The following is a 25519-nucleotide window of genomic DNA, read 5'->3' on the forward strand; positions in this document are numbered from 1 at the left end:
TTGAAAATGTAAGATTAAATGGGGTTACCACTGAGGATAGAGTTGTTAGACTTCACCACTAAGTTTTACTCCTTAAATAACCGCTTGAGTGACTAAGGATCTCCTTGATTCTATAGAGAATGTTAGCCCAATTAGTAAATTATTCAATAAATAATAATTAGTAAATTATTAAATAAATAAATAATAGTAAATAATAATAATTTGGTCTTGTTAAGATTTATCCATTATGGACATCCAATATGGGATTGCTCAATTTAAAAAAAGAACAAATCTCCAGGCTGTGATGAATTAACCTCTGAATTTTACAAAACCTTGTCTGAAGAAAAAAACTACATTTTTACTAGAAACCTTTGAGGCTATAAAGGCAGAACCACCTGCCTCTGAATCAAGGGGTTATTACTCTTACGCCTAAACCATAAGGATCGCTTAATTATTGATAATTGGCGTTCAACTATGCCCAATAACAACTACAAAATGATAGCCTCAATAATTGAGAAAAGGTTCAAGTCTGGCTTGAATGATGAATGTCTATCAGGATTTATGAAAAGGCGTCATATATCTAATAAATCGGAGGCTGGTGTTAAACTTGGTTGAGTATTGTGATCTATTGAATGACTTCCCTGTCATCTTATTTTGGGATTTTGAGAAAGCATTTGATACCATGTCACAATTTTATCTTTGATTGTCTTAAGCATTTGAAGTTTGGTCATTTTTTTGATGATGCTATTACAACTCTGTCTAAGGGTGGCAATAGCTGTATCAAACTGTCATGGAACATCCTCAAGGTTTAACATTTACAAAAAGGAATACGACAAGGTTGTCCAATCTCACCTTTGTTATATTTGTTAAGATCTCAAATCAAATTTTATTTGTCACATACACATGGTTAGCAGATGTTAATGTGAGTGTAGCAAAATGCTTGTGCTTCTAGTTCCGACAATGCAGTAATAACCAATGAGTAATCTAACCTACAAATTCCACAACTACTACCTTATACACACAAGTGTAAAGGGATAAAGAATATGTACATAAAGATATATGAATGAGTGATGGTACAGAGCAGCATAGGCAAGATACAGTAGATGGTATCAAGTATGTAAACAAAGTGGCATAGTTAAAGTGGCTAGTGATACATGTATTACATAATGATGCAGTAGATGATATAGAGTACAGTATATACGTATACATATGAGATGAATAATGTAGGGTATGTAAACATTATATTAGGTAGCATTGTTTAAAGTGGCTAGTGTTATATTTTACATCATTTCCCATCAATTCCCATTATTAAAGTGGCTGGACTTGAGTCAGTGTGTTGGCAGCAGCCACTCAATGTTAGTGGTGGCTGTTTAACAGTCTGATGGCCTTGAGATAGAAGCTGGTTTTCAGTCTCTCGGTCCCAGCTTTGATGCACCTGTACTGATGCATCAAACCTTATGCTCATTTGTTTAACAAAGTCCATTTGAAGGCATTAAAATTCCAGGCCAGAGAGCTCAAGATAACGTGAGATGTTTGTTCTTAAAGGCCCTGTCAAAAAAACAGAAATAGATTGTAAACCTACCTTGGTGTAAAAATCACCAAATATCTTAAGCCTGTGAAAGATTCAATTACTGAATTCAAATTAAAATCAAATCAAAAATAAATTATCCTTGTGGTTAGGGAGAGATTTCAATCTTCAAATGAGGGTTCTTTAATCCAAAGCTGAGGGGCTAGCTATTGACATTCCCAAATCCACTTGCTATACCTTAGATTAGACCAATTGTAAAACTTCATATGGAAAAACAAGCCACATATCACCAACAGGGATTGTGATGTGGTCTAAATATCTTAGAAATCTCTTTAAATGAGATTTCAAAGGTCAACTGGGTTAAAAGGGTACTTTAAAAAAATATATGTTTTTGGAATAACAAACTGAGTTTTCATTTTTTTACTACAATGCCCTTATATTGTGGGTGAACTTCCTTTTAAATTGGCGGCTTTGCTGTATAAAACAACTTCACGTTAAATGTTTTATATGGAATAATGGGTTAATAATACGTAGAAACAAGATGTTATTTTACCATAATTGGCTCTAGAAAAAACATTGGTTCTTATCAGCCAATTAGATAGTATCAGTGAGAATCTATTTATGTGGAGAGAATTTATGGAAAGATACAACTAAGGTTTCAAGCAAGGAATGGCACTTTTATAAAAGCTATACCTAGTGGGATAAAATCTTTATTACAGAATAATGCATATTCTGGAACATCTATTGTAAGCAATATCCCAGTGAATGGCATAGGTTTACTAGATAAGAAATCCAACAATCAAAAATCAAATCAAATTTTATTTGTCACATGCGACAAATACAACAGTTAAGAGACAACTCTGGGATGCTGGCCTTCGACATAATTCCTCTGTCCAGTGCCTGTGTTCTTTTGCCCATCTTAATCTTTTATTTTTATTGGCCAGTCTGAGATATGGCTTTTTCTTTGCAACTCTGCCTAGAAGGCCAGCATCCCGGAGTCGCCTCTTCACTGTTAACGTTGAGACGGGTGTTTTGCAGATACTATGATGAAAGTGCCAGTTGAGGACTTGTGAGGCGTCCGTTTCTCAAACTAGACACTAATGTACTTGTCCTCTTGCTCAGTTGTGCACCAGAGCCTCCCACTCTTTCTATTCTGGTTAGAGCCAGTTTGCACTGTCCTGTGAAGGGAGTAGTACACAGCATTGTACCAGATCTTCAATTTCTTGGTCATTTCTCACATGGAATAGCCTTCATTTCTCAGAACAAGAACTGACTGACCAGCTTCAGAAGGCCTTTGTTTCTGGCCATATTGAGCCTGTAATCGAACCCACAAATGCTGACGCTCCAAATACTCAACTAGTCTAAAGGCCAGTTTTTATTGCTTTATTAAATCAGAACAAGAGTTCAGCTGTGCTAACATAACCCTTTTGCAATTTCTAATGATCAATTAGCCTTTTAAAAATGATAAACTTGGATTAGCTAACGACGTGCCATTGGAAAACAGTAGTGACGGTTGCTGATAAGGGGCACCTATGTAGATATATTTTTTTAAATGGTATAGGTATTATTATTTTTTACATTTAAAGCTGTTTCTAGCTACAATAGTCATTTACAACATTAACAATGTCAACACTGTATTTCTGACCAATTTTATGTTCATCTTAAATGGACAAAATTTTGTTGCTTTTATTTCAATACCAAGGATATTTCTAAATGGCCCCAAAATGTTGTACAGTAGAGTAGACAATAACAGAGTAGAAGCAGCATAGAAGAGGGGGGGGCAATGCAAATAGTCTGGGTAGCCATTTGATCAGCTGTTCAGAAGTCTTACGGCTTGGGCGTAGAAGCAGTTTAGAAGCCTCTTGGACCTAGACTTGGCGCACTGGTACCGCTTGCGCAAACGTTTGTGGTGCTTTCGCCGTAAAGCTTATTTGAAATCGGACACTGTGGTGGAATTAACAAGAAGTGTATCTTTAAAATGGTGTGAAATACTTGTATGTTTGAGGAATTGTAATTATGGGATTTCTGTTTTGAATTTGGCGCCCTGCAATTTCACTGGCTGTTGTCATATACCGATCCCGTTAGCGGGACCTCAGCCCTAAGAAGATAAAAACGGCAGCCCTCCCCTCCCCTCTGGCGCGATTTTCCTTAATCGCTTAAGGGATATTTGAGACAGGAATTCTATCCCTTTTGCTATATTTTGTTGGCCTTCATTATTTGATGTGAACTGGCACTGTGCTTGGCTCACTCCACACAGATTTATGGTGAGAAATAAAGAAAAGGAGATCTCCTTTAAGATCATCCATATATTCTACCAGTGTAATAGCTTGATTTCTAAATATATACCTGATGTTACCAGTGAAAAGTGTTTGTAAACTAGAAACTGAATCTATTGAACACTTATTTTGTAATTGTTTACATAGCGAGGTATTCTGGACTGATGTGAAACTATTTTACTACACTGATTCCACAATGCAATGTCCGCATGTCATAAATCTTTATTTTTTTAGGGCGGGGGGGGGGGGTCTGATTAAAGCCCCTTTAAAATATACACAAGAAGGGACAGAGACAGTTCAAGAGAGAAGGCTGACGGCTACTACCGGTGCAGAGATGTGATGCACTTTTTTTAAAGAATCAAAATATAAAACGAAGTAATGTACACAACTGAAATATTTGATTATGCCATAGTAATTTCCTATTGACATCTACCCAATGGTGGACCGGACAGCGAGAATGGAATTTTTTGGCAATTGAATGTGCACTATTTTGGGCTTTGGAATTTCCATTTTTTTTAAAGAACTAAAATCAGTCATTATTTCATAATGCATTACAAAATATATAAGGTTGTTATTTTTTAAGAATCGAATAGACCTCAAAAATAACTAATTTCTCAGCACTACCAAATTACAAATGCCTGCCCTCAACCTAAAAGGGGGAAACAAAATACTTGACCCCGTATTGTAAAATACAAACTACAACAATAAGACCAATCGAATACAGCACAAAATATAAACAGCCTTAGGAATTACCAGTAGCTGCCTTTCAAAATAGGACAACATATATTTTTTAAAAGCACATCCACCAGTCTTAAAAACGTAATCAAAATATAACAAAAAATGTAATAAGAAATAATACAAATATATAAATAACAACACTACTGGTTTAGCAGGAGGGCACAGCCCCAGTGCTTATGGTCCTGAGGCGTGCATAGGTCAAAGGGTGATGTACCCTGAGTGGGAGCGTTCTTTTTCCTTTGTTTTGTCTTTCTATCCCCTTCTCCCCTCCCTCCTCTGCTCTCTCTTCTCTCTATCGTTCCGTTCCTGCTCCCAGCTGTTCCTATTCCCCTAATGGATTCATGGCCATCCGTGTGGAGGGCCTTCCGCTTTACTCGACCTCTCTTTCTTCCCACACCTGTTCACCCGATCCTTTTCCCCATCATCTTTCTCGATCCATGATGTGGATTACCTTAGAACTGCTCTCTTCTGCCTCTAGTTTACCGTTCCTTTTTCTGGAGGGACATTTGTGTATTGCCTTCCTTTGCTGTTCTAGCCTTCACGCAAATCTTGCATATTACCTCAATTAAATCCTTGGGTTTCCCCTTTATCGTTGAAGCTCAAGCCGAAATGTCTCAAAATAGGGGGAGTGCCATTTTTTCTTTTCCCCGACACCAGATCGGCCATTTTCACCTGTCTCTCTTCTCTAACTAAAAAGATGGAAGAGGTCACGCGTTATCACTGCAAACGTTTGCAAGCTCTATGAACCACCCCCTTTCCCTTCCTCCTGTCAAGAGAAGTGTCATTTGATCACCTCACTTCGTTCGCATTGTTGTGATGTTATTTAGCAAACAGCGCACATAAACAAACTGTTTAGAATATAAGAGAGCACAAACAGTTCTAACAGTATTGAAAAACCAGACCGACGGCACTGTCAAATATCCCGGTATACAGCCCAAGCCTTGTGGATATCGATGCACAGACGTCACACCACGTACAGCAGCTATATTTTTATGTACATTTTTTAGGGAACTTGATAATGTGTGTAGAAGTGGGAGTCTGTGTATGTTGGTGTTGGAGGGTAATCTAACTGTCTGTCCCCAGCTGATCCAGCTGCTACGTTGGGTCATATTGGCGTGGTGGAGATCCTGCTGGATAAAGGAGGGGACATCGAATCCCAGTCCGAGAGAACCAAAAGCACACCTCTCCCTGGCCTGCTCTGTAGGCAGACAAGAGGGGCTGCTTTTCATTAAAACACATTCTTCTCTCAACACCACATCAGTGACTTGTTGCCTTTTTGGTAAAACACCGAGGTATGTCCATAGTGGAAATTCCCCAACGGTGTTGTGTGGATTGACTAACCTCTGGTCCATTCCTTCCAAGCCGTTACTGCTGTGCTGGGCTAACAAGGAGCACCATAACATTTCAGACTACACGCCTCTCAACCTGGCCACCTCGGGGGGGCTGCGTCAACATCCTCCTACACGCTGGCACTGAAATAAACTCCAGGAACAACCGTTTATTAACCCTTGAAACCCACACCCATCCCGGTCAATGACAAGAATTTGTCCCACTCTTAACTGCATGTATAAATCACTCCTGTCCACAACGGTGCTCACAATCGCTGTAGACAAGGGCCATTACAAGTTCTGTGATCTCGGGCCTGGGTCCACGAGGGGGCAAAAGGGGGCTTTAGCCCCTCAGTTGAAACTTTTGCAGCCTCAGTTTTATGTGCTTGTATAAAAATAGCAACAACAAAAAGCTGAAATTATTGAGTGACAAGTTCACGCAAAATGTAACGCCACTGCGCCGTCTCAGCACCATGGACAGAGGGTACCCCATGTGTGTAGGGGGGCTATGGTAAGCCACTATGGTGGTTGTGTACAACTCCTTTGGGTTTAATAAACAGGGGGGGGGGAAACACCTGTGGTAGGTTAACTGAATAACGTGACACGCTAGGTCAAGTTTACCATTGACGCTGCTTCACTCAGGTCTGCCTCACGCGCCACCACTAAAGAGTTTAGTTATGCTTTTTACAGCTCGCTAAGAAGCTTAGTGTTAGCCTTAGACTATTTAGCTAGCTTGAACCAGCTAATTTTCTACTGCCACGATGGATATCAGAAAAGTGGCTTCACCAAAGTACCCAAACAAAACCAAAAAAAAGAGGAGAGCGACGAGCAGCAGCAAACCATGAGGTCGCCTCCAAACCCAGCAGTGATGATTCTGCCTACCCACCCTTCCACAAGCGCTGCCAGGATAATGGCTCCATAGCCCCCCTTCACCTCCGAATGTTCCCGACGATCTTGGACAGAGGAGCTAGTCCAGGTTAGCCTAGAATCCCACCCTAGCCACAGGTTCTGTCCGTATTAAAATACTTTTTACTTAACATGAAAAACACCAAAAGAAAGATGCCCACGGTCCCTACTCATCTGCGTGAACTAGCCTTAGGCATGCTGCAAGGAGGCATGTCCGTACTGTGAAACGCCCAAGACAGCGCTACAGGGAGACAGGATGGACAGCTGATCGTCCTCGTATTAAAATACTTTTTATAACATGAAAAACACCAAAAGAAAAACGGTCCTACTCTGCGTGAACTAGCCTTAGCATGCTGCAAGGAGGCAGACTGTGAAACGCCCCAAGACAGCGCTACAGGGAGACAGGATGCGTGGCAGACACGTGTAACAACACCTGCACAGGTTCGGTACATCCGAACATCACACCTGCGGGACAGGTACAGGATGGCAACAACAACTGCCCGAGTTACACCAGGAACGCACTATCCCTCCATCAGTGCTCAGACAGTCCATCTTCTCTCAGCCTATTGCAGCCAAAGGCTTGTAGGCCTGTTGTAAGGCAGGTCCTCACCAGACATCACCGGCGTATGTGCACAAACCCACCATCGCTGGACCAGACAGGAGTGGCAAAAAGTGCTCTTCACTGACAAGTCGCGGTTGTGTCTCACCAGGGATGATGGTCGGATTTGCGTTTATCGTCGAAGGAATGAGCATTACACCAAGTTCTGTACTCTGGAGCGAGATCGATTTGGAGGTGGAGGACCCGTCCCCATGAAGAGAATGATATTTATAACTAAGCATTTCTGTATAGAGGGGTTGGTTGTTTAGCAACAAAACCAAATGCGCAACTATGGGGCAAAAGAAGCAGCTCTCATTGTTGACAAGTTAAAACTATATTTCTTCTCCAATGTTAATTGAAAGCATAAATACATTTTCACAATGAGTACTTGTCTCTCAAATACATCGTTACATTTTTGGTTAGCTAGCTAGCAAATTTTAGCATCGACATGAATCAGTCAAAACAAGACATGTTATCAAGAACAAGATGGAACTAGCTGAAATGAGTCACTTACAATTACCCACGTGGCAGTGTCATTGTTGGTAGCTATTGGCCATCCAGAAATCACAACTACTCATGGACTTCTGCCCCATTGAAGTGTGTGCAGATGTGGGACCCATGAATGTAATTCCGTTACCGTAAATCCTTTACCCGGATGTACAGTTGAAGTAGATCGATAGTTGAAGTCAGAAGTTTACTTACACCTTAGCCAAATATATATTTTTTTAACTCAGTTTAACAATTCCTGACATTTAATCTTAGTAAAAATTCCATCTTAGGTCAGTATCACCACTTTATTTTAAGAATGTGAAATGTCAGAATAATAGTAGAGTGATAATATTTCATCTTTAAAAAAATGTTATGCCCAGTGGGTCAGAAGGTCACATACTAATAGTGTATTTGGTAGCGTTGCCTTCAAATTGTTTAACTTGGATCAAGTGTTTCCGGTAGCCTTCCACAAGCTTCCCACAATAAGTTGGGAGAATTTTGGCCCATCCTGCTGACAGAGCTGGTGTAACTAAGTCAGCTTTTTAGGCCTCCTTACTCGCACACGCTTTTTCAGTTCAGTCCACAAATTTCTATATGATTGAGGTCAGGGCTTTGTTTATGGCCACTCCAATACCTAGACTTTGTTGCCCTTAATCCATTTTGCCACAACTTTGGAAGTGTGCTTGGGGTCATTGTCCATTTGGAAGACCAAGCTTGAACTTTCTGACTGATGTCTTGAGATGTTGCTTCAATCTATCCACAATGTTCCTCCCTCACGATGCCATCTATTTTGTGAAATGCGCCAGCACCCCCACAACATGATGCTGCCACCCACGTGCTTCACGGTTGGGATGGTGTTCCTCAACTTGCAAGCCTCCCCCTTTTTCCTCCAAACATAACGATGGTCATTATGGCCAAACAGTTGAATTTTTGTTTCATCAGACCAGAGGACATTTTCCCAAAAAGTACGATCTTTGTCCCCATGCGCAATTGCAAACCGTAATCTGGCTTTTTTATGGCGGTTTTGACGCACTGGCTTCTTCTATGCTGAGCTGCCTTTCAGGTTGTCGATATAGGATTTGTTTTATTGTGGATATAGAATCTTTTGTACCTGTTTCCTCCAGCATCCTCACAAGGTCCTTTGCTGTGATTCTGGGATTGATTTGCACCAAATGACATTCATCTCTAGGAGACAGAATGAGTCTCCTTCCCGAGTGGTATTACGGCTGCGTGGTCCCATGGTGTTTATACTTGCACACTATTGTTTGTAAAGATGAACCTTCAAGCGTTTGGAAATTGCTCCCAAGGATGAACCAGACTTGGAGGTCCACAATTCTTTTTGAGGTCTTGGCTGATTTCTTTGATTTTCCCATGATGTCAAGCAAAGAGGCACTGAGTTTGAAGGCAGGCCTTGAAATACATCCACAGGTGCACCTCCAATTGACTCAAATGATGTCAATTAGCCTTTCAGAAGCTTCTGAAGCCATGACATCATTTTCTGGAATTTTCCAAGCGGTTTAAAAGGCACAGTCAATTTAGTGTATGTCAACTTCTGACCCATTGGAATTGTGATACAGTGAATAATAAGTTAAATAATCTGTCTGTAAACAATTGTTGGAAAAAATTACTTGTGTCATGCACAAAGTAGATGTCCTAACAGACTTGCCAAAACTATAGTTTGTTAACAAGAAACCTGTAGAGTGGTTGAAAAACAAGTTAATGACTCCAACCTAAGTGTATGTAAACTTCCGACTTAAGCTGTAAATACACGTCACCTACTGTAGTTCAATAACCAATTTTTGTATATATTTTTTTTTCAAACTCAAGGTGTCATCATCGCTGACACCCTAAACTTTCTACAGACATCTTTGAAAACTGTTCTAATTCAGTTACCAAACTTAGCATCTGCACAGCTCTGCCAGCAAATGTTTGACATGTGTAAATTGTTCAAAGTAGTCCTTGTGTATAGAGTTATGGTTTGTTTAATTTTGAAATCAATGGTTGTTCTGTTGAAGTAGAAAACTACACTGAACAAAAATAAATATTTAAAAAATGCAACATGTATAGTGCTATAGTGATGTTTCATTTTTATATATTTTTTATCCCAGAAATGTAATGTGCACAAAAAGCTTCTCAAATTTATTTACAGATGTGGAGGTCATGTGCTGGTTACACATGGTTTGTGGTTGCGAGGCCGGTTCGACGTACTGCCATATTCTCTAAAACCACAGAGGCAGCTTATGGAAGAAAAATGTATATCAAATGCTCTGGCAACAGATCTGGTGGACATTCCTGCAGTCAGCATGCCAAAGCATGCTCCCTCAAAACTTGAGACATCTGTGGCATTGTGTTGTGTGACAAAACTGCACATTTTAGAGTGGCCTTTTATTGTCCCCAACATAAGGTGCACCTGTGTAATGATGATGCTGTTTAATCAACTTCTACACATACAACACCTGGCAGGTGTTTTATCTTGGCAAAGGAGAAATGCTCACTAACAGGGATGTAAACAACAGTTTTAGAGAAATACGTTTTTTGTGCATATGGAACATTTCTGGGATCTTTCATTTCAGCTCATGAAACACAGGACCAACACTTCACATGTTGTGTTTATATTTTTGTTCAGGGTATATTATGGCAGGCATTGTGATATGAAAGCCTGACTGGTTTCATTGCCTTTCTACAGATACTTCCTGTTCAACTTCTGTCCTTTACCAGATGTTAAAACGAGCTCTGTGTAAGTGAGTGGGTTAAAGGATTATGTGAACAATGAGTTAAAATGTTTGTCCTTCTCCATTGATGACTGCTCTCCATACTCGTCATTCAAACCACATAGTGAGTAAAGACAGTACGGTTAACACATTCTCTCACATGTAGTGTTCTTCTCTATCCATGCTGAAAGATGTGTGAGACAAGAAAACGTGCCCCGAGACAAGAGTGACAGATCAACTCAGGAATGACGCGTCTCGCCCTGGTTACGGTAACTCACAACCCACAAGGCACCTGCCGAGACACTTGTTTTTCTATAATTTCTCTCTGCCGTCTCTCTAGATCTCCCCGCAGTGCTGAATTGAGAGTTTCAAAATTAACTTCCTGTTGTTGATGGGCTGTCATGATCCCTGAGGCTAACAAGGGACTCTCTGCCAGCCATCATTCAACTTCCCATGATGCAAATATGGCCTCTCTTTACCCTGTGGGCAGAGGACACCACCAGGTCCGCCCAAGCCAGTATAATACACCAACTGTAGACAGATAAGGCTTGACTAGCCCAGGAGGACATCCTCAAAACATCCTCATTCAAAACACCATACCAGGGTGTTCAGCACAGTCACTATGTAATGAGGTACCAGATCTGGGTTAAAAATAGTATTTGTTTTCTTTTAAGTACTTTTGAGTGTTTGTTTGGTTTAGTCCGCTGGAGTGCCAGTCCAGGTGGGTGGAGTTTGCCCTTTTAATACTACTCCGTTGGTTACATTTACGCCCAGGCAAGCTCAATTAAGTCCCGCAGAACTATTTGGAAGATGTCAAATACTGTTTGAACCGAGGTGTGGAGATCCATTGACATTCTCTCATCATGTCCAAATTCACCCATACTTCCCTTTTCTATAGTCACTATGAGCAATGTCTTGTTTAAAAGCCAACACAAGTAATAATAGTATCATACCAACCAAAGCAGCCAATTAATTATATGTAGAGTGTAACAGACTAAGTTCCTGTTTAAGTGTTACCTCCTAAACAGCTCCAACCAGAGGGGAACCCCCCCACACTTCCTGTTTTAGTACCATGTCTGTGTGCACTACTGTGACATTGGGCATAAGGATAACATAGGCTCTGAAAACACTACAGTTGTATCTACACGGAACAGAAATATAAATGCAACATTTTACTGAGTTTCAGTTCATATAAAAGGAAATCAGTCAATTGAAATAAATTAATTAGGCCCTAATCTATGGGTTTTCACATGACTGGGAATACAGATATGCATCTGTTGGTCACAAATACCAACAAAAAAAAGTATGGGTGTGGATCAGAAAACCTGTCAGAATCTGGTGTGCAGCACGACACATCTCCTATGCATAGAGGTGATCAGGCTGTTGATTGTGGCCTGTTGACCCACTCCTAATCGATGTCTGTTGTTGGATATTGGCAAGAACTAGAACACGCTGTCATACACATGGATCCAGAGCATCTCAAACATGCTCAAAAAGAAAAGCATCGCAAGTTTGAATTTTATAAAGTTAGTTTGGGAGAGGTGGAAAAAATGTTGATGATCAACTTAGATGGAAAGCTACTGAGGATGGTAGCTGACTATAGCCACTGCTATCCATCATATATTTAATCTAAGCCTAGAGGAAAGTATTTGTCCTCAGGCCTGGAAGGAAGCCAAAGTAATTCTGCTATATTTAATCTAAGCCTAGAGGAAAGTATTTGTCCTCAGGCCTGGAAGGAAGCCAAAGTAATTCCGCTACCCAAGAGTGTTTGACCAAATATAATACTATTTCTCTGTATACAAATTATCAGACTTTCAGCATGCTTATAGAGAAGGACACACAAACAAATGACTGATGATTGGTTGAAAGAAATTGATAAGATTGTGGGAGCTGTACTGTTAGATTTCAGTGCATCCTTTGATATTACTGACCATTGGGGCGGCAGGGTAGCCTAGTGGTTAGAGCGTTGGACTAGTAACCGGAAGGTTGTGAGTTCAAACCCCCGAGCTGACAAGGTACAAATCTGTCGTTCTGCCCCTGAACAGGCAGTTAACCCACTGTTCCTAGGCCGTCATTGAAAATAAGAATTTGTTCTTAACTGACTTGCCTGGTTAAATAAAGGTTAAAAAAAATAAAAATAACCTGTTGCTGAAAAAAACATATGTGATTAGGCTTTTCAGCCTCAGCTCTGAATCCACAATATGGCATTCTTTAATGGAAACTTCTCTAATTTCAAACATGTAAAGTGTGGTGTACCGCAGGGCAGCTCTCTCGGCCCAGTAGTCTTTTCTATTTTTACCAATGACCTGCCACTGGCATTAAACAAAGCATGTGTGTCCATGTATGCTGATGATTCAACCATATACGCATCAGCAACCACAGCTAATGAAGTCACTGAAACCCTTAAAGAGTTGCAGTCTGTTTTGAAATGGGTGGGCAGTAATAAACTGGTACTGAACATCCCTAAAACTAAGAGCATTGTATTTGGTACAATTCATTCCGTAAGTTCTAGACCTGAATTTGGCTGTTGAACAAGTTGAGGAGATTAAATTACTTGTTACTGTAAACTGTCATGGTCTAAACATATAGGTACAATGGTTGTAAATATGGGGAGAGGTCTGGCCGTAATAAAGAGATGATTTTGACCCCACATTCCAAAAAGCAAGTCCTGCAAAGAAAGACCTAGTTAAGCTGCAGCTGGCCCAGAGGTCTTGCTCTTAATTGAAATCAGAGGGCTGATATAAATACTATGCATGCCAGTCTCTCTTGGCTTCTTTTTATAAGAAACAATGTGTTGAAAATCCCAAATTGTTTCCATAGTCAACATACACACACACAGCTCTGACACACACACACACTTACTGCACCAGACATGCCACCAGGGGTCTTTTCACAGTCCCAAAACCCAGAACAAATTCAAGAAAGTGTACAGTATTATACAGAACCATTATTGCATGGAACTGCCTTCCATCTCATATTGCTCAAATAAACAGCAAACCTGGTTAAAAAAATAAAACACCTCACAGCACAACGCCTCTTCCCTATTTGACCTAGATAGGTTGTGTTTATGTATTGGTATTGATATGTAGGCTGTGTGCGCCTTTTTTAATTTATGTAGCGCTGTCCTTGATTCATGTTCTGTGGTGACCCAAGGAAGAGTAGCTGCTGCTTTTGCAAAAGCTAATGGGGATCCAAAGAAAATACCTAAATGGGTGACATGTGAGCATGCAGGCCATGGAAAAACTAGGGCATTTTCAGTTTCCAGGAATTGTGTACAAATCCTTGCGACATGGGGCCATGCATTATCATGCTGAAACATGGAGGTGATGGATGGATGGCACAACAATGAACCTCAGGATATCATCACGGTATCTCTGTGCATTCAAAATGACCATTGATCGAAATGAGCTAAAACATTGGAGGTGGCTTATGGTAGAGAAATGTACATTAAATGTTCTGCAACTGCTCTGCTGGATATTCCTACAGTCAGCATGCCAATTGCATGCCCCCTCAAAACTTGAGACACCTGTAGCATTGTGTGGCAAAACTGCACATTTTAGAGTGGCCTTTTATTGTCCCCAACACAAGGTGCACCTGTGTAATGATCATGCTGTTTAATCAGTTTATTGATATAGCACACCTGTCAGGTGGATAGATTATATTGGGAAAGGACAAATTCTCACTAACAGGGATGTAAACAAATTTGTGCACAAAATTGGGAGAGAAAAAAATTTGAGTATGAAAAATGTTTGGGATCTTTTATTTCAGCTCATGAAACATGGGACCAAAACTTTGCATTTATATTTTTGTTCAGTATAGTTATTAGAGCAACACATTTACATTTACATTTAAGTCATTTAGCAGACGCTCTTATCCAGAGCGACTTACAAATTGGTGCATTCACCTTATGACATCCAGTGGAACAGCCACTTTACAATAGTGCATCTAAATATTTTAAGGGGGGGAGGGGGGGTGAGAAGGATTACTTTATCCTATCCTAGGTATTCCTTAAAGAGGTGGGGTTTCAGGTGTCTCCGGAAGGTGGTGATTGACTCCGCTGTCCTGGCATCGTGAAGGGGGGGTTTGTTCCACCATTGGGGAGCCAGAGCAGCGAACAGTTTTGACTGGGCTGAGCGAGAACTGTACTTCCTCAGTGGTAGGGAGGTGAGCAGGCCAGAGGTGGATGAACGCAGTGCCCTTATTTGGGTGAAGGGCCTGATCAGAGCCTGGAGGTACTGAGGTGCCGTTCCCCTCACAGCTCCATAGGCAAGCACCATGGTCTTGTAGCGGATGCGAGCTTCAACTGGAAGCCAGTGGAGAGAGCGGAGGAGCGGGGTGACGTGAGAGAACTTGGGAAGGTTGAACACTAGACGGGCTGCGGCGTTCTGGATGAGTTGTAGGGGTTTAATGGCACAAGCAGGGAGCCCAGCCAACAGCGAAGCAATAGAAGGGTGAATGAATCCACTTACATTTGAATCAAAAACCATTTTTAAAAATTGTATCATCATGATAAAAGTGACCATTTTAGACCTATACATGCCTCATATAAGACCCTATGATCTGTGAACCGTATATGATACATGCAACATCTTGGTGTCATTATATTCCTTATAGTGTTCTAAAAATGTTAGAACACACTATGAAGAGTATAATGACACCAAGAGTATGGCGCCGACAGACATGGCAGCTAGAATTTTGCTAGGATTGTCTGGGAGTGGTGTACGGGGAAACTAGAAGTTATTGGCAGAGAGGTCTGGAACTCTTATTGGTCTATTAACTAATTTACCACATGGTGATGTCACCAGGCAGGCAAAAAGTCTATCCCACCAAAACAGGCTGGAATTTCAAAACAGCTCATACACTAAAATGGCATTATCATAATTATCACATGCCAACAGACTGAGATCTGGTATTATTCCTACCTCAGTATGGAAATATATATAAAAACAAGGAAATCACATTTTTGACTGCACTGGGCCTTTAATCTCATAACTAACCTTTTTATTCATATTAAGACATATTGTTAGGAACAATATACCGTAGAAATACATCAAATATCCAGAGTGGGCTCCCTGCTAATTCTGAAAGTATGATACATTTTATGTACATGTCATTGTTTGGTTTACCAGGCACGGTAAATGTGTTTTGGAACAAAGCCTGCCAAGTGTCCCAAGTAGCTGACACCATGATACTGAATAGATGGGAGGTCATCAAAAAAAAAAATCCCTGTGGTTGACATGTGGGATCGCAAGCGAAAGATGATCACCAAAGTCCCCTGCCCTGCTGTGGTGAAAGAATACAACAAGAATATGGGTGGGGTGGATCTACTTGACTAACTGATTGCACTGTACCGGAACAAAATCAGATCAAAGAAGTGGTACCACCAGCTGGTGTTCCACTTCCTGGACATGATCATCGTGACCACCTGGCTGCTCTACCAAAGAGATTGTTAAGGCACTGGCATGAGAAAGAAGGAACAAATTAAAATCTGTATACCTTCAAGTCATACATCGCTGAAGGCCTATGCAAAAATGGAAAGAGTCTCGAGTGCAAGAAAGGTCATCCCAGTTCCACAATTAAGAACGAGTATGAGAAGAGGAGAAAAGGACCCGCTGCTCCAATTTGCCTGGATGCCACAGCCTGGATGATTATGGCTGAAAAGAAGGGGAGATGCAAGGTACCAGGGTGCACAGGTACACCAAAAGCCAAGTACCAGAAATGTGATGTCCACCAGAAACTGCTTCCGGAGGTTCCACACAGAATTGGAAATAAGAGTGTGCTTTGTCAAAAAAGAGAAACACTGATTCAAACAATAACCCACAAACACACATTCAGACACAGTGAAACGCACACATATATAGGCTAACCCCTCCACACACAGTCATTTGGATGTTGGTTTATGTTTATATGAAACATTTATACAGGAGGTGGTGTTAGTTGTAATTAGTAATAGTTTGGTTATTTGAGGTTGACTTTAAAGCATCTAATTGTGATTGGTTGGAACTATTTGTGGTTGATGTTTGTCAAAAAAACAAACAATTATATGCATATATTCCTTGTTTTCCTTGTTCATATGTACTACAGAAAACCTTGGTGTTTCAGTAGCACATTGTTGCCCTGAGACAAACCAATATCGGGTTGGGCAACACATTTTATGATGGGGGTCCCTGATGATATATCCAAGCTCACAAAAAAAATATATATATATATATATATATATATATATATATATATATATATATATATATATATATATATATATATATTTCTATTTCTAAAACAAATAAAACATTTAAAATGAACATTAAAAAATATATTACAGTCGTGGCCAAAAGTTGAGAATGACACAAATATTAATTTTCACAAAGTCTGCTACCTCAGTTTGTATGATGGCAATTTGCAAATACTCCAGAATGTTATGAAGAGTGATCAGATTAATTGCAATGTCACTTTAAGCCATGCAAATGAACCGAATCCCCCAAAAACATTTCCACTGCATTTCAGCCCTGCCACAACAGGACCAGCTGACATCATGTCAGTGATTCTCTCGTTAACACAGGTCTGAGTGTTGATGAGGACAAGGCTGGAGATCACTCTGTTATTCAAACTATATCAGGAGGGTGGTGCTTGGAATAATTGTTCTTCCTCTGTCAACCGTGGTTACCTGCAATGAAACATGTGGCGTGGTGTCAAGGGCAGCAAAGAAGCCACTTCTCTCCAGGAAAAACATCAGAGACAGACTGATATTCTGCAAAAGGTAGAGGGATTGGACTGCTGAGGACTGGGGTAAAGTCATTTTCTCTGATGAATCCCCTTTCCGATTGTTTGGGGCATCCGGAAAAAAGCTTGTCCGGAGTAGACAAGGTGAGCGCTACCATCAGTCCTGTGTCATGCCAACAGTAAAGCATCCCGAGACCATTCAGGTGTGGGGATGTTTCTCAGCCAAGGGAGTGGGCTTACTCACAATTTTGCCGAAGAACACAGCCATGAATAAAGAATGGTACCAACACATCCTCCGAGAGCAACTTCTCCCAACCATCCAGGAACAGTTTGGTGACGAACAATGCCTTTTCCAGCATGATGGAGCACCTTGCCATAAGGCAAAAGTGACAACTTAGTGGCTCGGGGAACAAAACATCGATATTTTGTGTCCATGGCCAGGAAACTCCCCAGACCTTAATCCCATTGAGAACTTGTGGTCAATCATCAAGAGGCGAGTGGACAAACAAAAACCCGCAAATTCTGACAAACTCCAAGCATTGATTATACAAGAATGGACTGCCATCAGTCAGGATGTGGCCCAGAAGTTAATTGACAGCATGCCAGGGTGGATTGCAAAGGTCTTGAAAAAGAAGGGTCAACACTGCATATATTGACTCTGCATCAACTTCATGTAATTGTCAATTAAAGCCTGACACTTATGAAATGCTTGTAATTATACATCAGTATTCCATAGTAACATCTGACAAAAATATCCACAAAAAGACACTGAAGCAGCAAACTTTGTGGAAATTAATATTTGTGTCATTCTCAACTTTTGGCCATGACTGTATAAAAATAATATTTAAAAAAGTGTAGTGCTCAGAAATTGACTTTTTGGGCCTGAATGCCAAAATTTAAGACATAAAAGGTGCTCAAAGTTTACCCCTTTTGCCTACCCCACCATACAGTACCATGAGACAGTCATGTCTTCATTACTGGAAAAGACAAATGGTTGAGATTTGATATAATTTAAAAGCTTACAAACAGGTTTGCCAAAAAAATGTAAGTTTTAAAAAATAAAACACTTACATTTAACATCAATTATCAAAAAACCCATAAACGCCAATTTTTTTCTTCATATTAGCATATGTTGTAGCTTTGACCCCATTTGAAATAATCAAAGGGTTTTGTGCTGTGTCCGCCACTAGTTGAGACACAACATGCTCTTGAATACAGGGTGGTTGTCATGTTTTGGCTAATAAATGTACTAAAATGGAAATACAATTTAAATTTCAAATTGGTACCACAAAGGTGGTTGGGGCCACACGGAGAATGTTGACTTGAATGGGAAGATCTGTTGCTTAAAATTATACTGGAAACCTATTGAAATAAAATGGATAGAATAGACTTGACCATTTAAGATGACAATCGATGGTGGGTGGACCAGCGGTCATCTTTGTGGTAGTAAAATAAAAATAAATATATATGTTTTTTACATTTCAAGGTGTACCACCTAAATTGTAGTTTTCTGAAGGGATAGGGCCATTCGATTTCCATTATTGAAATGACACCGACCCTGTATTCAAGAGCATGTTGTGTCTCAACTGATGGAGGGCACAACACCAACATGTCAGAACTGAAATATGGTTTAACCTTTTCTCGTGTCAATTATCTATATATTTTTTTATATTCACATACGTTATGTGAATATCAACACCAAAAAGGTTTCATGATTTTTACATTTTATTTCAAATAAAATTGTTTGAAAATACTGTTTGTAAGCTTTTAAGTATCAAACTCAAAACCATTTATGTTCTCCATTGATGAACACATTGATGTCTAATGACATTGCGGGGTATGCCAAATTAGTTAAACACCTAAGCACCTTGATCTCCTGAATGTTTTTCGTATTCAGGTCCAAAAAGGAACTTCTCCAAAAATGTACATTCTTCTATGGGCAAACACGTATGGAAAGCGATTGTTTAAATCAAACGGAATGCTGTCAAAAACAGATTCATATGCATTTCACCTATAAAGGAGTAGAAGGACACCAAGATGTCTGTATCATGTACGGTTCACAGATCATAGTCTAACTGGGGTATGTATAGGTCTAAAAAGGGCCTAAAATGGTCAATTTCATCATGACTTCTCAAAAATGGTTTGTGATACAAATGTAAAAAGCACGTTAAACATCCTCCTCCCAATGAAGTTCCTTTGTGAGAATTGCCAGAACAACCTGATAACAACAATGTTTTCAGCTCCCGCTGGCATGAAATTGTCCAGAAATGTCTGAATGTTTTTGTGGGCACGTAGACATAAACTGAGGTAATCCAGTGACTAAACACAAATTATCAACTGTGTACAAACACATTTTCTATTGCAGGTGCATGGTCAATTCTTTCAAAACAAGAAAAGTGTATACTTCACACCTGTTGCAACTACTGGCTCTACACAGTGCACTTGTACAAGCAGGCAATTGTGACTACTTCACAGGGTCACCCACTGTATTTTAATATGTTCTCCCACCTACCTCATTGACTATGTCTCTCCTGGCTGCTTCAATTCAAGACTGCTTGATCTATAGCCGTTACGCTTTTACCCTTCTCCCTCCCTCTTTTACCCTTCTCCCTCCCAGGGTTCCATCTTTGCCCTTGAAGGTGAAAGGAGCACTAACAAGATGACATTGCACAGGTCCTCTATTTCTCCTCTCAGGAACATGTGTGTGTGTGTGTGTGTGTGAGCGAGTGAGTGAGTGAGACATGAGGTAGAGAAAGAAGGAGATCGAGGAAGGGAGAAAACGAGAAGGGGGTGAAGTAGAGAGGAGAGGAAGCAGTGAACCGTACCCTAGTGATGCGACTACATGAGTCTGGGAAGCTGCTACCTGTAATTACTTTCTTTGTTGGTTTATTTTGCGCTCTTGGGATTTTTTTTGCTTTTTTTCTCACCTCCTACTGATCAGCCTCCGTACATCTCCCCACCCCCCTTCTCTTTTTCCATCTCGCTCACCCTCCTCTAACCATATCTCAGTCCTTGGGCATAAATCAGCCCTTTACAAAGAATATAATTAAGCTCAGCGTGCCTAATAAGGCGCCGGAGCATGGCGGTGTTGCCGCAGGTCGGTGAGGTCGCTCCCTGGAGCCTTCTGGAGATGAATGAAAATGTCAAGCATGTACACATAAGAGAGGACTAGGGTAATATGCCTGAGGAGAAAGGATGGAGGAAAGCTTGGAGGCTGTCTGTGTGGGAGAGAGAGAGATCAGATTTTTACCTGTGTATCACACCCACCTCAGCTGACTTCCTTTGTTCATGCTGCGGAGGTGTAGAACACCAAAACAGGCTCATTCACTCCAAATGTAACAGAGGTGCATCGGTGAATCACACTCGTGCAGTGGGTAACTCCCTAGCTAATGCTCCTGCTTTAGCTCAGAGGGCTAACAATCATGTAGCAGACTCTGGTTCGAATCCAGACAGTGACACAGACACTCACCCTAGCAGGCCTTTGAACAAGCACAGTGCAATAGTTATGTCATTGACTTTATAGTTGCCCTATGGATTAATCAACTCGCTAAGATATTATGTTGGGATTTGACTAATTGATCAGCTAGGCCTACTGTATTTTACGTGTTGCACAGTATGTGTAGCTAAAGGTGCGTCGAGCAGGATATGCCTAGATACAATATTATTTGCAGGATGGTGCATTTCTCTCAATCAGTAACTGACACGCAACAAGAGCACAGTAAGCACCACGTTACCCAATATTCAAATAATTGCTGAAGTTAATCAACAACATTCAGCTCAGCTCTTCATGCAACGAACAGAACCACACCAAAACAAGCAGATAAAGGTTTGACCTCTGAACACCTGTAGGCCTACACATACATACAGTACCAGTCAAACGTTTGGACACGCCTACTCATTCAAGGGTTTTTATTTATTTTAACCATTTTCTACATTGTAGAACAATAGTGAATACATCAACACTATAAAATAACACATATGGAATCATGTAGTCATTTTTTTTTAAGTGTTCAACAAATCAAAATTACCACCCTTTGCCTTAACAGCTTTTCACACTCTTGGCATGCTCTCAACCAGCTTCACCTGGAATGCTTTTTCAACAATCTTGAAGGAGTTCCAACATATGTTGAGCACTTGTTGGCTGATTGTCCTCCACTCTGCAGTCCAACTCATCCCAAACCATCTCAATTGGGTTAAGGTCAGGTGATTATGGAGGCCAGGTCATCTGATGCAGCACCATAACTCTCGTTCTTGGTTAAATAGCCCTTACACAGCCCGGAGGTGTGTTTTTAGTCATTGTCCTGTTGAAAAACAAATGATAGTCCCACTAAGCGCAAACCAGAGCGGATGGCGTATCGCTGCAGAATGATGTGGTAGCCATGCTGGTTAAGTGTGCCTTTTATTCTAAATAAATCACTGACAGTGTCACCAGCAAAGCATCCCCCACATCACACCGCCTCCTCCATGCTTCACGGTGGGAACTACACATGCAGAGATAATCTGTTCATCTACTCTGCGTCTCACAAAGACACGGCGGATGGAACCAAAAATCTCAAATTTGGACTCATCAGACCAAACGACAGATTTCCACCATGAAGGCCTGATTCACGCAGTCTCCTCTGAACAGTGTGTCTGTTACTTCAACTCTGTGAAGCATTTATTTAGGATTCAATCGGAGGCTGGTAACTAATGAACTTATCCTCTGCAGCAGATGTAACTCTGGGTCTTCCTTTCCCGTGGCTGTCCTCATGAGAGCCAGTTTCATCATAGTGCTTGATGGTGTTGACGACTACACTTGAAGAAACGTTAAAAGTTCTTGAACTTTTCAAGATTGACTGACTTCATGTCTTAAAGTAATGATGGACTGTTGTTTCTCTTTGCTTATTTGAGCTGTTCTTACCATAATATGGACTTGGTATAGTACCAAATAGGGCTATCTTCTGTATACCACCCCTACCTTGTCACAACGACTGATTAGCTCAAACACATTAAGAAGGAAAGAAATTCCACAAATTCACTTAAGGCACACCTGTTAATTGAAATGCATTCCAGGTGACTACCTCTAGAAGCTGGTTGAGAAAATGCAAAGCGGTCATCAAGGCAAAGGGGGCTACCTTGAAGAATCTCAAATATATTTTTATTTGTTTAATACTTTTTTGGTTACTACATGATTCCATGTGTTTCATTTCATAGTTTATGTCCTCACTATTATTCTACAATGTAGAAAACAGTAAAAAAAATAAAGAAAAACCCTTGAATGGGTAGGTGTGTCCAAACTATATCCCCTCCATTCCCCCATCATCCCACCATGTTTCTCAACTGAGCCATGTCAAAAGCTTTAGTGAAAACCTCCAGACAGACTTACAAGTCAAAGCCCTAAATCTGACAGGCAACTCAACAGCCAGAACACCCCAGCCTGGTCCTAATCCCCGCTGCTCTGTGGGCGGTTGGAAGAAAGCGTCTGACAGAGCCGGGTGGAGTCGGGGCCACCCGCAACCCCTGCCGGCGCTCCAGACACCAGTTAATGATGCCAGTGGATCGATACCCAAACAAAGTGAGCAAGGGTTTGACCTCTCACTTGTTTTATCGCCCCGTGACGCCTGCAGAGCCACACAAAGCATAGTGTACAGACTGGAAAGTAGCCCAACACTCAGCTGATTCATATCCAGCAAAAGTTTTTCCAAGAGTCACTTCGAAATTGGACGTTCGTCCATGTCCCGAGGTCGTCGGGAGATTCCTTCAAAACCCGTCACTAGGGGCAATGGTCAGCGATATTACCATCAAGTAGGCTTGGGTTTTGCTAGGGCAAAGTTTCCCAAACTCTGTCCTGGGATCCCAAGGGATCACATTTTGGTTTTTGCCCTAACACTACACAGTTGATTAAAATAGTCAAATGATCAAGCTTTGATCAGTTGAATCAGCTGTGTCAAACTCATTCCCCAGGCGGCCATGTGTCTATGGATTATCGCTCCTACCTTGATTGATTAATTAAGGTCACTATTTAGTAAAGAACTTCCCTCACCTGGTTGTCTAGGTCTTAAATGAACGGAAAACTAAAAACCTGCAGACACTAGGCCTTCCATGGAATGAGTTTGACGCCCGTGTTAGGGGGAAAAAACTAAAGTTGCACTCCTTGGAGTCACGAGGATCGAGTTGGGGAACTCTGTACTAGGGTGTTGTGGATAGGGATTGTGGATGGGCGTAAGCCGCAAGCTCTGGCTCACAGTGTCGCGTGTTCAATTGAAATGCTAGACACAATTATTATTATTATTTTTATCTAGTCCAAACCTTACCCCTTATTTTAACTATTCGGAATTAACGCCCAAATTGAACCATGGAATGCCCCGGCGACAACAGCAGGTGGCTCAACTGATCACTGTGACAACCCATAAACAACAACGAAATTTGACGTTTGGGGAAAAGTCTGGATCTGAAGTCAAACCATGAGATCTTGTTGTCTATGTCAACGTGTTTAGGGACTTATTTGCCATCATCAGTTGTGGGGAGCAGCTCTCTAAAGTGCCTTTGAATAACATTAGACCTAATGGTTAATGCAAGTGGGCTGTATACCTAATTCTGTACTTGAATATGACGTATGAGTGATATTAGTGTAGGCTATATTACCAGGTCATAACAATTCTCTTTTTTTTAAACAATGCAATTCAAACACACAAATAACCATACAGGGTGTTTCTTTGTGTTGAACAACGATCTCATGATGTCAATAGCTGGTAATGCATCTCACTAATTGGCATGTGATACAAAGAGGGTAGCGAGCAGCCAAAATAGTCAACAGCAGTGGTAACTTCATCACCAGTAGTATAAAGATAACACGGTCTGTCTCATACACAAATATAGCCCATCTGTTTCACTCAATAGGCATGTGAGAATATTCGCACCCTGGCATTACTGTGGCAAACACAGAGGCGTGGTTTGCTAGAGCGTGAAGAAACATGCCACTGCTCACTCATTTTCTCACTTTACATGTGGCAATGACAACAAGCTCTCACAGTCTCACTGCAGAATTAGACATTTATCCACATTTCCCAAACATCTAATTTTGAAGTTGCTCCAAACAACACATTTCTAATTGTTTTTGACAACCTGGATTGCTCCTTCTGCTCTGCATTGTTCCATTGGGGTTAGGGTTAAATTTAGGTGTTATATTAAAGGGTTAACGTTAGGGAAAGGGGAAGCTAACATGCTAAGTATTGTGCAAAGTTTCTAATGATCTAAAATAGTCAGTGATGAGATTCGAACTCACTACATTGGGGTGCCTTTGTTCGCGTTATGTACAGAATAATACCAAATGAGACCAGGTTGCTTGGCTGGTTTTGAAGGCATTTCCCAGATGTCCTCGGGATATGTATAGACATCCAATTTCAAAGTCAATCTTGAATGATCTCCCTGGGCAATGTTTTGTTAAGATGTATGCAGTACAGTATGTGTTTACATGATTAGGCTAGTCCTCCCTTGCGCCACAAGCGGATAAATCATATGTAATTGCGCAACTTGGAGATCATGTAAAGAGCCATTGGAAAATAACACACTATCAAAATATAACTAGTGTCACAGCTTGCCTCTTGAAATGACCCTCCACAAGTTCGCCTTATTCGGTATAAAGACAAAAGTGAGGTAATGAAGCAAAGATCCGTCCAAACCGAGATAAATCAGTCCTGCATAAAATGTTTATCAAATTAATATCGCAGACCATGAATTACATCACAAGTGCATAACCATGCACTCTGTTGTAGCCAGATAGGTCTTACCTTCAGAGTTTGGAGAGTCCCATCACACGAAATGTTTGCCTAGTTATGCGCTGAAACTAAAATAATGTCAGCCTCTACGCCAGGATACCTTCCATAAACAAATTACCAGACCATGTAGGTTGGCTGGTTATGGTCTAGATCACATGGATCGAACTGTACGGGTGTAGTTTTTTGGGTAGCATCTAGACCAAACGATAAAGCCTATTGCATGCACTTGCAAAAAGACGCAGTAAATCATGCGAAAATGAAGTCACAAGTTCCAGATATGAGATCCGTTGGAGTTGATGCTCCACAGCTACAGGTCTCAAATACACGTCTGCCCATGCGCTTATGCAACGCACTACTACTGCCAGCTGCCAGCACTTAGCGCCAAGATAAAATAGATGCCTGTTGCGGTTTTACTCTCTTTACTCGAGATCGCTAGAGCCGTACATAAGTAATATGCTGTGCTGTGAGGTTAACACTGCAGTGGTTCAG

The 25519-nt window shown here is 40.9% G+C and overlaps 1 protein-coding gene across 6 annotated transcripts in view; it reads right to left on the reverse strand.

Annotated features, from left to right (window-relative positions):
- LOC124007874 (RAS guanyl-releasing protein 2-like) overlaps nt 1-25505 on the reverse strand; it is a 102803-nt gene extending 77298 nt beyond the window's left edge. For 3 of the 6 annotated variants that reach the window (XM_046318673.1, XM_046318672.1, XM_046318674.1), the window contains exon 1: nt 25043-25505. The gene's annotated coding sequence lies outside the window, so the exon portion shown is untranslated. The remainder of the gene's footprint in view (nt 1-25042) is intronic. The other 3 variants (XM_046318678.1, XM_046318677.1, XM_046318675.1) reach the window with 2 other exon arrangements.
- Nucleotides 25506-25519: the final 14 nt, after the last annotated feature.

Source organism: Oncorhynchus gorbuscha, linkage group LG21, assembly GCF_021184085.1.
Source record: "Oncorhynchus gorbuscha isolate QuinsamMale2020 ecotype Even-year linkage group LG21, OgorEven_v1.0, whole genome shotgun sequence".
NCBI lineage: Eukaryota > Metazoa > Chordata > Actinopteri > Salmoniformes > Salmonidae > Oncorhynchus > Oncorhynchus gorbuscha.